At 39.0% G+C, this 13,816-nt stretch overlaps 1 long non-coding RNA gene across 1 annotated transcript in view; it reads right to left on the minus strand.

Moving 5' to 3' along the window:
* Positions 1 to 228: 228 nt before the first annotated feature.
* Positions 229 to 13,816, minus strand: part of LOC135447804 (uncharacterized) — a 123,525-nt gene continuing 109,937 nt past the window's right edge. Inside the window, exon 3 of the long non-coding RNA XR_010440325.1 lies at positions 229 to 327. This is a non-coding gene — a long non-coding RNA (uncharacterized LOC135447804). The remainder of the gene's footprint in view (positions 328 to 13,816) is intronic.

Here is a 13,816-nt window from a genome sequence, read left to right on the forward strand (position 1 = left end):
CAACTGGAGCTGTTGCAATTATTCTTTTCATAAGTCATACTTGATTATCTTTTTATGCTTTTGAACAAAGACTGAAGAAAAATCTCTAGGACCTGAAACATAAACAATTCAGTGTTACAATGATCACATTTCACTGAAGGATGAGCAACAGCCTTGAGATTAATGGAATGGTATAAAGTTAATATTTGAGAATACTCACAGGCACTGCCATTCTCTAGAGGGGAAACTGGGAGAGGCAAACGCTGTCCTGTGCTGGGATCCAGTGAAAAAGAGATGATCCAAAGGGAGGAATCCACTCAAGCATCATGGAAAGGGTTCATGGGAGAGCTGGAGAGTTGGGATGGATGGAAATCATGGATCAGCCCCAGCCTCAGGGGCCTGGGCACCAGCAGCTCTTCCACCTGCCTGGAGGAGCCATGGCCAGCCCAAAATTTTATTAATATAAATTGACTGAGCACAGTTTTATCTGATTTAATCTCAGTACTTAGCCCTGGCTTGAGAAGGAGGTTGAAATGAGGGACCTCTGCAAGTCACCCCAGTCTCATTTTTCCTCCAGTTGCAGCTACACAACGCTCTGTATTGAGGCAATTCTCAAATATTGATGCCTGTGCTCTATTTGAGATTTCATGGCTCACTTCCCTTTTTTGGGGCATTTTCACTGAAATTAATGCACATCTTACATTCTTCCACACCACGTCTCACCAGGGCCATTATGCTTTAACAGAGCACTCTATTTCCAAACTTTTTTAGAAAAATCAAGCCTACTTCTTTAAGATTTCGCCTCCTCTATTCATTTATTCTTGAGGAAATGAGCAAGAATCATAATTTCAGGTCTTTTTATTTTACTTTTCAAGGTGTAATGCATCATTTAAAAAGGAAATATAGCTCTAAAAGTTGCTGTTAAGGACCATGAAGCAGAAAAATAATATGTAGTTCCTTTGCAAGGTTTTTATCTTAACAGCATTACTAACTGTGACATTTATCCTGCTTAACCTCACCAAATGTACCCTAGGGAAATGTCAACAGAGTCTTATGGTTTTAATACAAATGAATTATCAAAGAGTTTGAATAATGTAATCATCTTAATGTATTCAGTTTTTATAATGAACATCTGTTATGGGCAGAGAGAGGCAAAATGACTGGTTAATGCAACAATTAAATAAACAATTACTCTCAAAAATGATAGAAACTCGATTTTACAAATTTAACTGTTTAGATCAACAAGCTGAAGAAACTGCCACTGAAATTCTCCTTCTATCCCTCATTTCTGTTGGATGCAGTTTTTTCTTTGATGGCATTGATCTATGTTTTTCAGATGCTTGTTCTGGGTATAATCCTGTTTACAAAGACAGCTTGTTCCCCAGATAGAAATCTTCTCCCTTGAGTGATGCATATTTGTGTTCTTAAAGTTACTGCCAAATCTCTTACTTTCCATGCCTCTGCCAATAATCCTTTTGCAGTGTATTTTCTGTCAACTCCATTTATTAAGAGGGTTGTTTTCAAACATCCTGCTTGCATACATTACTGGGATTCTGCTCTCATGGGAATACATTCTCTAATTATTGAGATGGTCTAACAAATGCCTCTGATATTTACTGCTATTATATTTTATTCTGGCATTGCACTTTCCGACCTAAATAAAATATCTGGGAAATTGGCATGAATGATACATAATTTTGCAGTCTCTACTCTTTGCAGCTACCCTTTATGAGTAATTCCAAGAAATCATGAATATTTTGTTAAGGAAATCATGCTGTCATTTACTATTCAGAAAATAAACATCCTGTTTTATCCGAGTTGCTGAATGACATTTCTCCCCATCTCCATGCTCTGAACCTTGTTCAGACACTGTAATCAGTTTGTTCTTTTGCTCCTGAAATGCTGTAATTTGAATATACTTTAGGAACACTTGTCAGCTTGCCTTTGCACATCCATGCAGACAGAACAGTTTAGGTCCTGAGTATGCAAATCTGGTTTATTGAAATTTTGCTCTCAGAATCCCTTGCCAGGCTGGTTCAAGGCTGGATTCATCTGCTTTTGCATGATGGCTATTTGCTGTTCACAATTTGCTAAACAGGGGTAATTCAGACTGCACTGAGAATGATATTCCAGTGAAACAGAAGGTTATCACATGATTGAAGGTCCTAATTACTTTTAGATTAACCTCAGAATCACCAGGACAGAGAAAATTCCTGACTTTGGCCATGACCACAACTTAACTGGATGATTTTTTTTTAGCTGAAATTTATCTCTCACTGAAATCCACACCCTCAGTGCCTGTGTCTAGAGGGGTTACACAGCTCCAAAATGGTACTTACAGCTTCTGCTGTATTGACTAGGAAAAAACACAAAATGGTTCTAGCTGGATGGAGGGAAGCAGGCCTGTACTGCTGAGGCCTTCAAGGAGCTCCTGTCAGGATTCACAATTTATAACCAGCACTCGAGTAATTTTTCCTCTCTTTATTTAGAAAGAAAGATTATGGTAATATACCTGAGAGATTCTAAGTATGATAATGGTGTTTTCTTTCTGTATAGAATGTTCTAGTCATAACACATTAGCTACAGCAGTCAGGTTCAAAGCTGATTTAAATGTACATTTCTGCCACCACTTTATACCACCATAAAAATCTTCCTGTTGAAAGAATGACACCAGACAATGAAGATCTCAGAAATCACAATTAGGCAGAGCATGATAATTATTTCTGAAACTGAGTGGGGAAGGGGGAGTGAGGAGTGCTGGCTCTGCTGGTTGCTCACCCTTTCCTCGCCAGGGGATCGCTGTGTGTCACACACGACAGCTCTGAAACCCGGGCACGCAGGCAGCTTTTCTCACAGCAAAATCAGCCATGCACTCAGCAGCTCGTGGAGAAGTTGCTGCAGTCAGAATCACACCGACACATGCATAATTTTCATTCTTGTACTCACAGCCTTCGTTACTGGGAAGCACAGAGAGAGCCAAAGCAGATGCCCATGGCTCTGAACAGAACTCATTCCCCGCACTGGCTGCTGGCTTTCATGTTCCAGCTGAGAATGCCCTCATCTGATTATGGTTTTCCTTTCACTGTCTGGTTACCACAATCAACCCTGAATTTTACTGTGCTCCATGCCCCTTTACTCATCCCCCTATTCTTTTGAAACCACTGAATCTTCTAAATTCTTTCATTCCCACCAACTTCCCCAGCAGGAATAAAACAATGTGCTTTTCTTAGAATCTTCTACACAGTTTTCTGTGATTTTTTTCCCCCCTAGTCAGATTGTGCTGAATTCTTTTAGGAGTGTTGATACTTTGGTCATCCACTGTGGGATCTCAGGATCTGAGTCCTGAGATGCCGGGCCTCCGAGACCACCCTTGGGGGGCTCGGGAGTCCTGGAATGTTGCCAGAAGTGTCTGGTGGCTGGACTTTGATCCTACACAGGAGACGACACCTGTATGAGATAAGAGGACTTCACCGGGGTGAATGGCAAAAGATTAGCTAATTAGAGGGTGAGACACAGGGTTTAGGATTTCTGTACAGGGGGGTTCAGAGGAGTAAGATGGAGGAATTGGGGTGTGTCCTGTCCTCCTTCTTCTTCCTTTTCTCCTCCATCTTCTTTGGCCATGGTGGCACTCTTGGATTGGTTATTACTGAGAGTGCACCCAGCAATAAGAATAAATGGTATTAGAGAAAAATGATAAATATTGTACACGTAACAATGGGTATAAAGATACGTGGCGGTCCTGAGGACGGCACAGTGTGCTCATGGCTGCTGCTGAGCAGAGCTCTGTCGGGCCGAAAGAAAATCTTTTAGATAAACAATTAATAAACATAAAGACCGAAAGAAGAACTGAAGCCTCTTCTCGTCCTTTGATACGCGGGCTGCCCCAAGGCCACCTCGGGCCTTTCCAGGCCCCTCAAACAGCCGAGATAAACCAGACAATCCACAGATTCATACCTATTTATAGGGGACAAGAATCTTGGTATCAGGCATGGTGTGAGCACAGCTGCTCTTTCCTTTGGAGTGGGAGAGACCTGGAATAACTGGAGAGGAGATCTCACCCAGGGCAAGGTGTGAAACTGAGGCCAAGCTGGGGTGTAGGAGAAGCAATGTTGTGTGGGAAAACAGACCAGGATTTAGATAAACCTTCCTGGAGCTCCTGGAAGCCCTGGCTGATTGCTGTCTCTTCACATTCAGGCAGAAATTAGAAGGATTACACTTCCTGACACTAAATGTCTGTATTCTGCCCTAGTTATATTTTAAATGTCTTTTACAAACTAAGCCTGGGTCTTTTAAAATTAATTATCTTTAATTACCAGGTTCACTCCTCTGTCCTCAGAAAATTGTCACTTCATTTTCTTTGTTCTAATATTTGCTTACCTTCCCAGTTAGACGTGACTTTTCAGGATGAAATTCTCCATTGTACAGCAGGGTATTTCTAGCTAATTTCCTCAATACCCAAAGGATGCTCATAATCTGGACTTTCAGAAATGAGTATTAATTTCTTTTCTTTATATTCCCTCCTTTGATCTTAGTTATTTTACAAGGTCAGTTCTAAGCACAACTTCATAAATTTTCAGGCACCTCCTCCAATTTCATTGTCTGTGCCCTTCAGCATGAGCAGCCACAGGTAAATATTACCCCAGCTTTTTTTCCAATGCAAAAAAAAAGTTTTTCCTCTTCCCAAAGATTTCACTGCTGTTTTCCTTCAGGTTCATTTTGCACACCAAAAACCAAGATTCCTTTGACATAATACTACCTTCTCCAAATCTCACATTTACACAGCTCCTTGAGTTACTCATTTTCATTAATATTACATTTATATGATCCAGCACATCAGATTCCAGCAGTGCATCAAAAATCACAATTGGTGTCACCTCCTTTGCTTCTGAAGTCTCTTATTTCTGTTTGTTTCCTCTCTTCCCATCCAGTCATTTTAATGCATTTACATGCTTCTTCTAATCTGATTTCTGTCTCAAATAATGCACTTCTGAACAAACTGAAATTCCCTGGCACATTTCAGCTCAAGTGCCACTCAAACCCTGCTCTCCTTCATCAGCCCCTCTCACCCAAAACAGGTCTTGAAGGCATTATTGTTCATGCAGACCATAAAATAAACTTTTGTTCAGAGGGAATTTATTGCTGAAAGTGAACTCCTTGTCCAGGTGAGTTTGTTGCTTTGCTTTTTTTGAAGGCAGAGGGGAAAGGATCATTAAGATTTTGACAAAGACAAGTGTATCAGTTAAAGATAAATGAATTTTTTTGAGTGCTTGAAAATTAAAATAATCCAATTCCTCTAGGTTATATTAAAAATAATAACTTGGAGGTAATATTTGGTGTCATGGATCATAAGATATACACTGGATAATGGCAGAAAATCCAAGAAGTCTATCAGTGATAATGGGTTTGTAACTTTAATTGACTTTCAAATCTTGTTTAAACATTGGCCTCTTGAACTGTAAGTCTCTCTGTTTAATTGAGTTTAGAATAAAATAGAAAAGATATCTTAATTTTTAACTGTGGCCACTAAAAACACCTAAAGTGATAAAATCTGGAATCTCAAGATATTTAGAACCAATGGGTTTTTATTTCAGTAAAACTGACCCTACAGCCTTAAAACTGACCCAGTCTTTTTGAGGACCTGATTATATGATTTTTTTACTCTCATATTTTGAATTTTTAAACTATATCTTGTTCTTTTTTCTTCCTTGGAAGTAGATTGAATTTACTTTCCAAAATCATGTAAAAGGTTGATATAATTTCTCACAAATATTATAAAGCAATTTCCTTTAGTGCTGCCAAGCTTAAAAAAAAGAGAGAATATTTGAGCACAGACTTTATCCTTCTTCCAAAGCATAGCTAATGATGAAGACTTGGCAGGAGAAACAATTTGATCTTTGCAAAACGTTGAACTTACAAACCTGTATTTTTAATTACAGAGTCATCCAGAGTTCATCCCTTAAGTAGTTTTTACTGTTAAAATATTCACTATTTTCCAAATTATTCCATTGGATACAAAGACACTCAGACTCCTGGATTCTGGTTCTTCTCACAGTTTTCCTTCAGCATTTCCTGATGTCTGTGTGAAACAGCACAGAAATTTTTCTTACAGTTGAAATTACTCTGTCCCTACCTCTGTTTTATTCCATACCCTTCTTGGACACACCTCTCCACCCTATCACCCATTCCAGCAGGTTTTCCTCTGATTTCCCTAGCGAGTTATTCAGGGGTTTTATCTTTTTCTCCACAGGTTTGTTTAGTAATTTTTTTTTTGTTTGGTTGGTTTTTTGTTGGTTGGTTTGGTTTTCTTTAATAGTTACACAACACATTTTGTTCACAGATTGGGAATTCTACCCATTCCCTCTGTTTACCAAAGCCGTCGTTCACCAGTTCGTCCTGGTGTCCCACACAACAGGGAAATTACAGCTGGGAAGGTTAAAGCAGATTTTAACCTCTGGGTTCTGGCTCTTCTTTCACAATGGAAATCTTTGAGAAAGAACTGATTTGATTTTTGTAATTGCACTTCAGAGACATGGAGCAGACTGGTGTGAAATTTGGTCACTCAACTCTTTCACGACTCGCTTTAAGTGGGAAAATTTAGTATCAATTAGGGGATAGAGAACTCCAAATCTCCAATAACACTGGAAAATATTGCAATAAATTACTGCATTTTTCTTCACACTCTGCCATTCACTCACCAAAAAGCAATTAAAAAAAAATCCTCAAAATCCCAACACCTTCTGGATTCAGCAACATTGACAGTGAGCAGCACATCAGAAGGATGAAATAAAACCACCAAGAGGCTTAGCTCACTAAGAAAAGAATTAGTCACAGCTTCTATCAAGAAATTGATTTATGAAACACAAACAAACACATAAAGCTTTCACTCATTTCAGAGCCTACTTTTTGAGAGCAAATGGAATGCTGGAAACAGCAACCTTCAAACTATCTTCTGACCGCCATTAAAATCAGGCAAAATTAAATGTTAATAATTAAAAAAAAAAAACTACATTAAATAGTAAATTAGAGGTTGGATAATTAATGCATTCCGTTCTCAATACCAGATGTTCTTTTCTTCTGAAAGCTTAAAATGTATAAGTAAAGAGAAAAAAAATTTCAATTGCTGATAAACAGATAATTAGAAGCAAACTAAGCTTGAAATTAGATTATATATTTTTTACAAGAGGCTGTATACCTAAAGAGTTATAAAATAATTGCAGGGAAAGAAAGGTAGGCTTTAATTTGTTGAAGCACAGGATGAGGCAAACTTTCAGAGGCTGAGCTTGAAATGAGAGCCTTTTGTAGAACAAAAACACGATGAGACAGCCTTTCATAGCATTTCAAGCTTTTCCATAATATATTGTCATTGCAGCCAAAGAACCTGTCATATATGATAATTTTCACACAGTTTTGAATAAAAACTTCAAATGGATCAAAAGAAAACTTTCAAGTTGCTTTGTGGTTTGTAAATATATTTCGAAATTGCTTTGTATCACAAACAATGGCACTTGAAGCACTTCAAAAAGAAAGCTGTTAGTTATGTTACCTCACAAAAATAACATTATATACTGAAAATAGTTTACAACACTTACAGTGGATAGAAACATTTATGTAAACACAAAAAAATGCTGGAATGACTCTGTAAAGGGTATTGTACAACAACAGCCACATTGATTAAAGTTACTGCTGAATTTCCCATTTTATTGCTTTTATTTCTCTTACTATCCAGGAGAAAATGATTGAATTCTCTCAGCCCCAAGAATGTGTGACTTGTTAAATATTTGAGAATATGCAAGTATTAGACTGCACAAACCTAGTAATTTCCTCTGATAAATAACCTAGGGGAAAAGAGCTGATACTCATTATCCTCAGCACACTGCAGTAAACTGTATGGGCAGTAAAATATATTGCTAGATCTCATTTGTTGACAGTAAAACATACACCCAAAATAAGTTGGAGACCTCTAAAATCAGTCACATGTCGTAAAATATCAAACACAAAGCCCAGGCTGACCTCAAGGGAGGTAGCACCATATAAAAATAATACATATAGCCAAAAATAACCTGGTTAAGGAAGTTATTTATGTATCTACCCGCTCAGTGCAGAACAGTGAATTTCCCAGTGATCGCTGCATTTCCCCACTGCCCAGTGCCTGCTTTAACTCAGCACTTCTTGGCCAGTCTGTTCTCATGGCTCTGCCTTAACCAGCAGGAGAGTGGTCCCCAAAAATTGCCACTAATTGGTAAAGCAAATTGGAGCTAGATAGAAAAACATTTCCTTTTTCTATACTGAAATTTGGAAAATCAGAAGTTTTTTTTTTCAGTGTAATATTTCCATTTTCCCAGGACAAACGTGAGCACGTTGTGTTGACAGAAATGTTCAACCTAACACATTTAGGGTATGAGCAAGAGCACAAAAAGCTTTTCTTTATTAAAAATTTTATAGAAGCTGATTTTTTTCTTTTTTCCATTATGACCAGATCCAAATCCTTATTTCATTTCATGACAAATGTTGGAGGAATTTACACTCTGAGATTCCCCTAAATGCTGGATGTTGAAAGATACCGTGCCAGCCATGTAATCTTTATCACGGCTGTACAGGGAGGTTTTATTCATTTTAAATCATACAGATCCCAAAACAATAATCCAAAAGGCAGACTTAACTGAGTTCCCTTGGAAGCACACCACTCAGATTATTTTCTCTAAATCTCTAAGGCCATTAGTAGAAACCTGATAAATGAGAAATAGTGCTGGGTAAAAAGAATGTTACTGCAAGGCTATAATTTCATTTTATAGAATTTTTCTAATATTTTAAGCTTTTAATAGTGCTAAGATTAACTGAGTCATACTTCATTACATTACTTGGCTTCAAATATTTTGCCTCTTGATTTCATCAATGGAAAGTATTCTTCCCTTTTGTGAACACAAATTTTGCTTTGTTTTTGAGAGATTTCTAATAATGAAAACAAACAAAACCCCCTTGATGTGTATAACCTTAAAAATAAAATTGCTTGCCCAAATATGGATTTACAAAATACTTATACATTGCTTTTATACCAGAACACCAGCAATTAAGAGTTGGACAGCATTTAATTAGCTTGTCAAGTCTAACTACAAGTTCTTACACACATTTTTTTTCCCTTCAAAAGAATTGTATCAAAATTTTATAGTCTGCCTCTTCACAGGCTGAACCTTCCTCCTGAAAACAAATGATTTTATTCCTTCTGGAAATGTGAATCGTGTACTAAATCCCATGCCATATAAATAATACCTCCTGGACACAGACAGATCAAACATAAAAACTCTAAGCCTTAATCCTCATCCCCAGACAATGCAAGCAACTTTAGAAAGCAAATATATCATGTGTCTGAAAAAGGCTGATTCTGCTCCAAAGTCAGCAGCACACAAACCCCAGCGAGCCCCTTTGTGCTTCCATGCCAGTTTATCCTTCATTTCACAGAGGATCCTGCTGCTGTCCAGCTTTCCACAGCACTGCAAATTCCTTACAAACATCATTTCCTTGAAGCTGCTGAACTAAACTGAGAAAATGCTGGGTTTACATTTTTCTTCCTTTGTTGCTTGGGGATGCCCACAAATACCTGAGGAGAGAATCTCAGGATCTCCCCGGCCCACCTCCCTGTTCACCATCAATCCTGTCCTCAGGTGCCACATCCACGTGTTCTGGGACACATCCAGGGCTGGTGACTCCATCGATTCCCAATGTTTGACAGCCTTTCCATGCAGGAATTTCCCTTGATGTCCAATCTCCACCTTCCCTGGCCCAGCCTGAGGCTGTTCCCATTCCCTAGGGGCAGAGCCTCCCCTGGCTGTCCCCTCCTGTCAGGAGCTGTGCAGAGCCACAAGGGCCCCCCTGAGCCTCCTTTGCTCCAGGCTGAGCCCCTTCCCAGCTCCCTCAGCCCCTCCTGGGGCTCCATTCCCTTCCCAGCTCCCTCAGCCCCTCCTGGGGCTCCATTCCCTTCCCAGCTCCCTCAGCCCCTCCTGGGCTCCATTCCCTTCCCAGCTCCCTCAGCCCTTGGGGCTCCATTCCCTCCCAGCCCCTCAGCCCTCCTGGGGCTCCATTCCCTTCCCAGCTCCCTCAGCCCCCTTCCTGGGCTCCATTCCCTTCCCAGCCCCCTCAGCCCCTCCTGGGCTCCATTCCCTTCCCAGCTCCCTCAGCCCCTCCTGGGGCTCCATTCCCTTCCCAGCTCCCTCAGCCCCTCCTGGGGCTCCATTCCCTCCCCAGCTCCGTTCCCTGCCCTGGACTCTCTCCAGCCCCTCAATGTCCCCAAGCTGCCCCAGCACTGGAGGTGCCCCAGCAGTGCCAGCACAGGGGACAGCAGTGTCCTGATCCCCTGGACACCATTCCTGTCCCAAGCCAGGTGCCACTGGCCTCTTGCCCACCTGGGCTCATGTTCAGCCAATGCCCTCAGTCACACACTTCCACACAATCCTTGAATTTTACAACAAAATGTGCTGCAGATGCTCTGAGCTACAAAGAGCTGAACTTTCAGGTAGTTTTAGCAGCTTAAAGACTTTATTAAGACTTTATCAAGAAAGCAGAAACAATTCCTGCCTACCACCATGCTGCAGAGGAAGGAGATTGCTGTTCTGAGGTGCATCAATCATGTGCAGCACCTTTAGGAATGCTCAGTGCACTTGTTTTGCTGGAGAATCATTTTTGGCATGCCAGTGCTCCATTCCATATCCTGTTCTTCAGCAAGACAATGAATAATCCTTACCTAAAGAGCAATTACAGATCCATAATTTCAACTCTTTCATTTCCCTTAATGAGGGAAAGCACCAAGGGCAGGAAATATAGGCAGCCCCCAGCTGCCATTAACAGTGAACGAGATTTGCAGAAATAACCTATTTCAAACTTAAATCTCTGTATATATCTGCTGCATAATTAGTTCATGTGTCTTTATAGATGCCAATATTCTCCTATTTCTCCATAGGTGAAATGTCTTTCCCTCTTTAGGGACCGTAAACAAAGTTCACAGGCACCCATCAAGCATTTCTTGTGTTTCTGCTCTCCTCAGAAGAAAAGCTGATCCTGCCAAAGGTTGCAGGACCCATTTCATGCTGTGTCCAGCTCAGACCCTGAGCATAAATCCTGATTTTCTGCCAGAGGAAATGCTCTGAATCTACATCAGAAAAACATAGGATGTACCCCTAGATCATCAGTTCAGCCAAGGAATTTTGCTTGGCAGCCAACGTTCCTTTGCAATCCACACAATCATTTTTACCTTCCCAGCAAGTTTAATTTTGCTTAGAAAGAATTTTTATATGCTAATTTTATACATAATAGTTTTCAGAACACAACATGACATATGGGAACAGCAGCTTAACAAATTTCATAAATGTAAATGCTTATCTCAAACAATGTCACAGAGCTTTGGATCTTGTGACTTTGTTTCCTCCCTATTTAACTGGCAATGCCTGTGAAAGCAGAAAAACTAAACTGCAAAGTGTATATTTTTCCCTTTTCTTTATTAAGGATTATTAATATTATGTGACCCTATATGGCAATAGAACATGAGGTAATGCATTCTTTAAAGTGATTTCTTGGACAGACTAAAGGAAATCTAGTTATTGGCAGAAAAATAGAAATTTTTCCCCCCATTTTTTAAAATACTTTTTAATTTTCTGAGAAAATCCAAAGCCATACCTTTATGCTTTACCTTTTCTTATTGTAGAAAACAAAAGGATGGGAAGATAAATTTTCAAAAGGTTTTCCTTGCAGTAATTTCTTAGTGCAGACTGTGGGTGGTAATTCAGAGTGTCAAGAGTAAAAATGAGATTTTATCTCAGGGACTTTAATAAAACTATCTGTACAGGCCTGTCTGTGCTTCCAAATATTTTTTAAAAGGTAGAAATTAATACTTAACGTGCCATCATCTTTAAGTCTCTTACATTTTTTGGGGCGATTCAGGATGCACTTCCTCCAGCAGAAAGAACACCCTCCATTTGAGAAATTTATGAAAAACTGGATATTAAAGAGCACATTCTGTCACTTTACAGGTATTTAAAGCACAAAACTTTCAGGTCACCTCCAAATGATGTCCCTGCCCATGGCAGAACAGATCATCCCCATCTTAGACCAAGCCCAGTTGTAACCCAAGAGACCTTGACACAAATATTGACAATTTTGGGGTGAAAATTGAGACAAATTGTCAGCAATTTATTTTAGTGAATATGTAAAATACAACTAGAAAGTAAAGGGCAAAAGGCTGAAGGAAAAGAAAAATCTTCCTGCCTTTACTTTTATAAAATTTATTAGAAAGGAAATATTTTTATCACTGTGAGAAGTCCTTTGGATTTTTTCACAGCCTATTTTTTAGCAGTGTTTTCCTGGTATCTAATTTCTCTATCTGTAATGTCATAAATCTGTCAGTCATGCTGGAGAGAAAAATGAACAAACACAGAAAACCTCCTGATAATATCAGAACATAATTGCTGCCTCAGAAAATAGATCTGATTTTGGTGAAAGCCCTGAATACAAACTGCTCTGAAAGCTCTACCATTGGTGCACTGTTACAAGCATCAATGCAAACTGCAAACATGAAATAAATCCACCAGCACAGCTTTTCATTGGCTCCCCCTATTACCTTGCAGTGGGTTAAGTTACAGCTATTCCCATTTCATAAAAATCAAATTCAAAATTTATATTACAGTATGTCAATTTTACAAAGAAAAAAAAAAAAGCTGCCTCCTTCAGATGTTATTTTATGTTATTTTTTCCCACTCCCCTTTTGTACAGGGAAAAGGGAAATGTGCTGGCTTCTTACAAGCATAGTTGGAAAAGGTATGAAAATCAATTTCTGTTTCTAAAATAATCAAGGCAAATCATGTGCAGAGCTGCTGTTCCTGCTTTGATGCTTCCCAGGTCTCCTTGTCCATAAAAAAAGCATCAGTGGAGCGGCTCTGCAGCGCTGCTCAAAGCTGTGTGAACATCCCCCTCATTAAAGGCTCTGAGCTTTACATGCCACGGACCCGCTCTGTTAAAGGGGGATCCAAGTTCCTTTGGAAAATTGATCAGAGTTTCTGCTCTTCAGATCCCAAACCCTCACATGGAGATAATTTTGGAACTTCCACATCTCTCCTCAGCAAAAATCCTACAGGAGCATTGCGCTGGTGGGTCTGGAGTACAGTCCAGCAAAGATAGATAATGTTCCTTTTGTAATTGTAATATTCTCATAAAGCACAGGAGTCACATTTTACTTTGATGTTTTATGGTGCTTCTTTTTTGTCTCTGTGATAATGTTTTATTACTGAAGCAGCATTAAATTTCAAGGTAACTAGTCAAAAGAATGTTATTTCTGTTTCCTGAACAATGCTCACTACTACTGCTGTCCTCAAATTATAAATAAATTTAAAAACCCTTTGTATTTACATCAGCAAGATATAAATAATTCCACTACCCAGTGGAATTTTTATTAATGTTTTATATGAAATCTCTCTCATATATTCAATTAATTCTATTAAGGAAAAAGACAACTACAAAACTACAAAAAATCCCCCAAGTTAGAAGCTTTTTTCATTAATATTATTTACCTAAAGAATGACAGCAAAGCATGCGGAGATGCTGAGAGCTGCTAATTAAGGTGTGCATAAGCAGTGGTTGGCATCCCACACTATATATTATATATATGCTTTATTCACATGGCAGAAAAACTCAATATCCCATAGCTTATTTATCAGCACTGTGTCATATTATTCATAAATTCCTACCTCAGTAAGGTAAAGGAGAATGAAGTTTCAATTTCTATAATTTCCTTACTTTAGGCCATAGGATATTTCATTTACCTTATTTTATGCTGGTTTTATCACAACTTCAAATA

This window comes from Zonotrichia leucophrys, chromosome 4A (assembly GCF_028769735.1).
Source record: "Zonotrichia leucophrys gambelii isolate GWCS_2022_RI chromosome 4A, RI_Zleu_2.0, whole genome shotgun sequence".
NCBI classification, from domain to species: Eukaryota; Metazoa; Chordata; class Aves; order Passeriformes; family Passerellidae; genus Zonotrichia; species Zonotrichia leucophrys.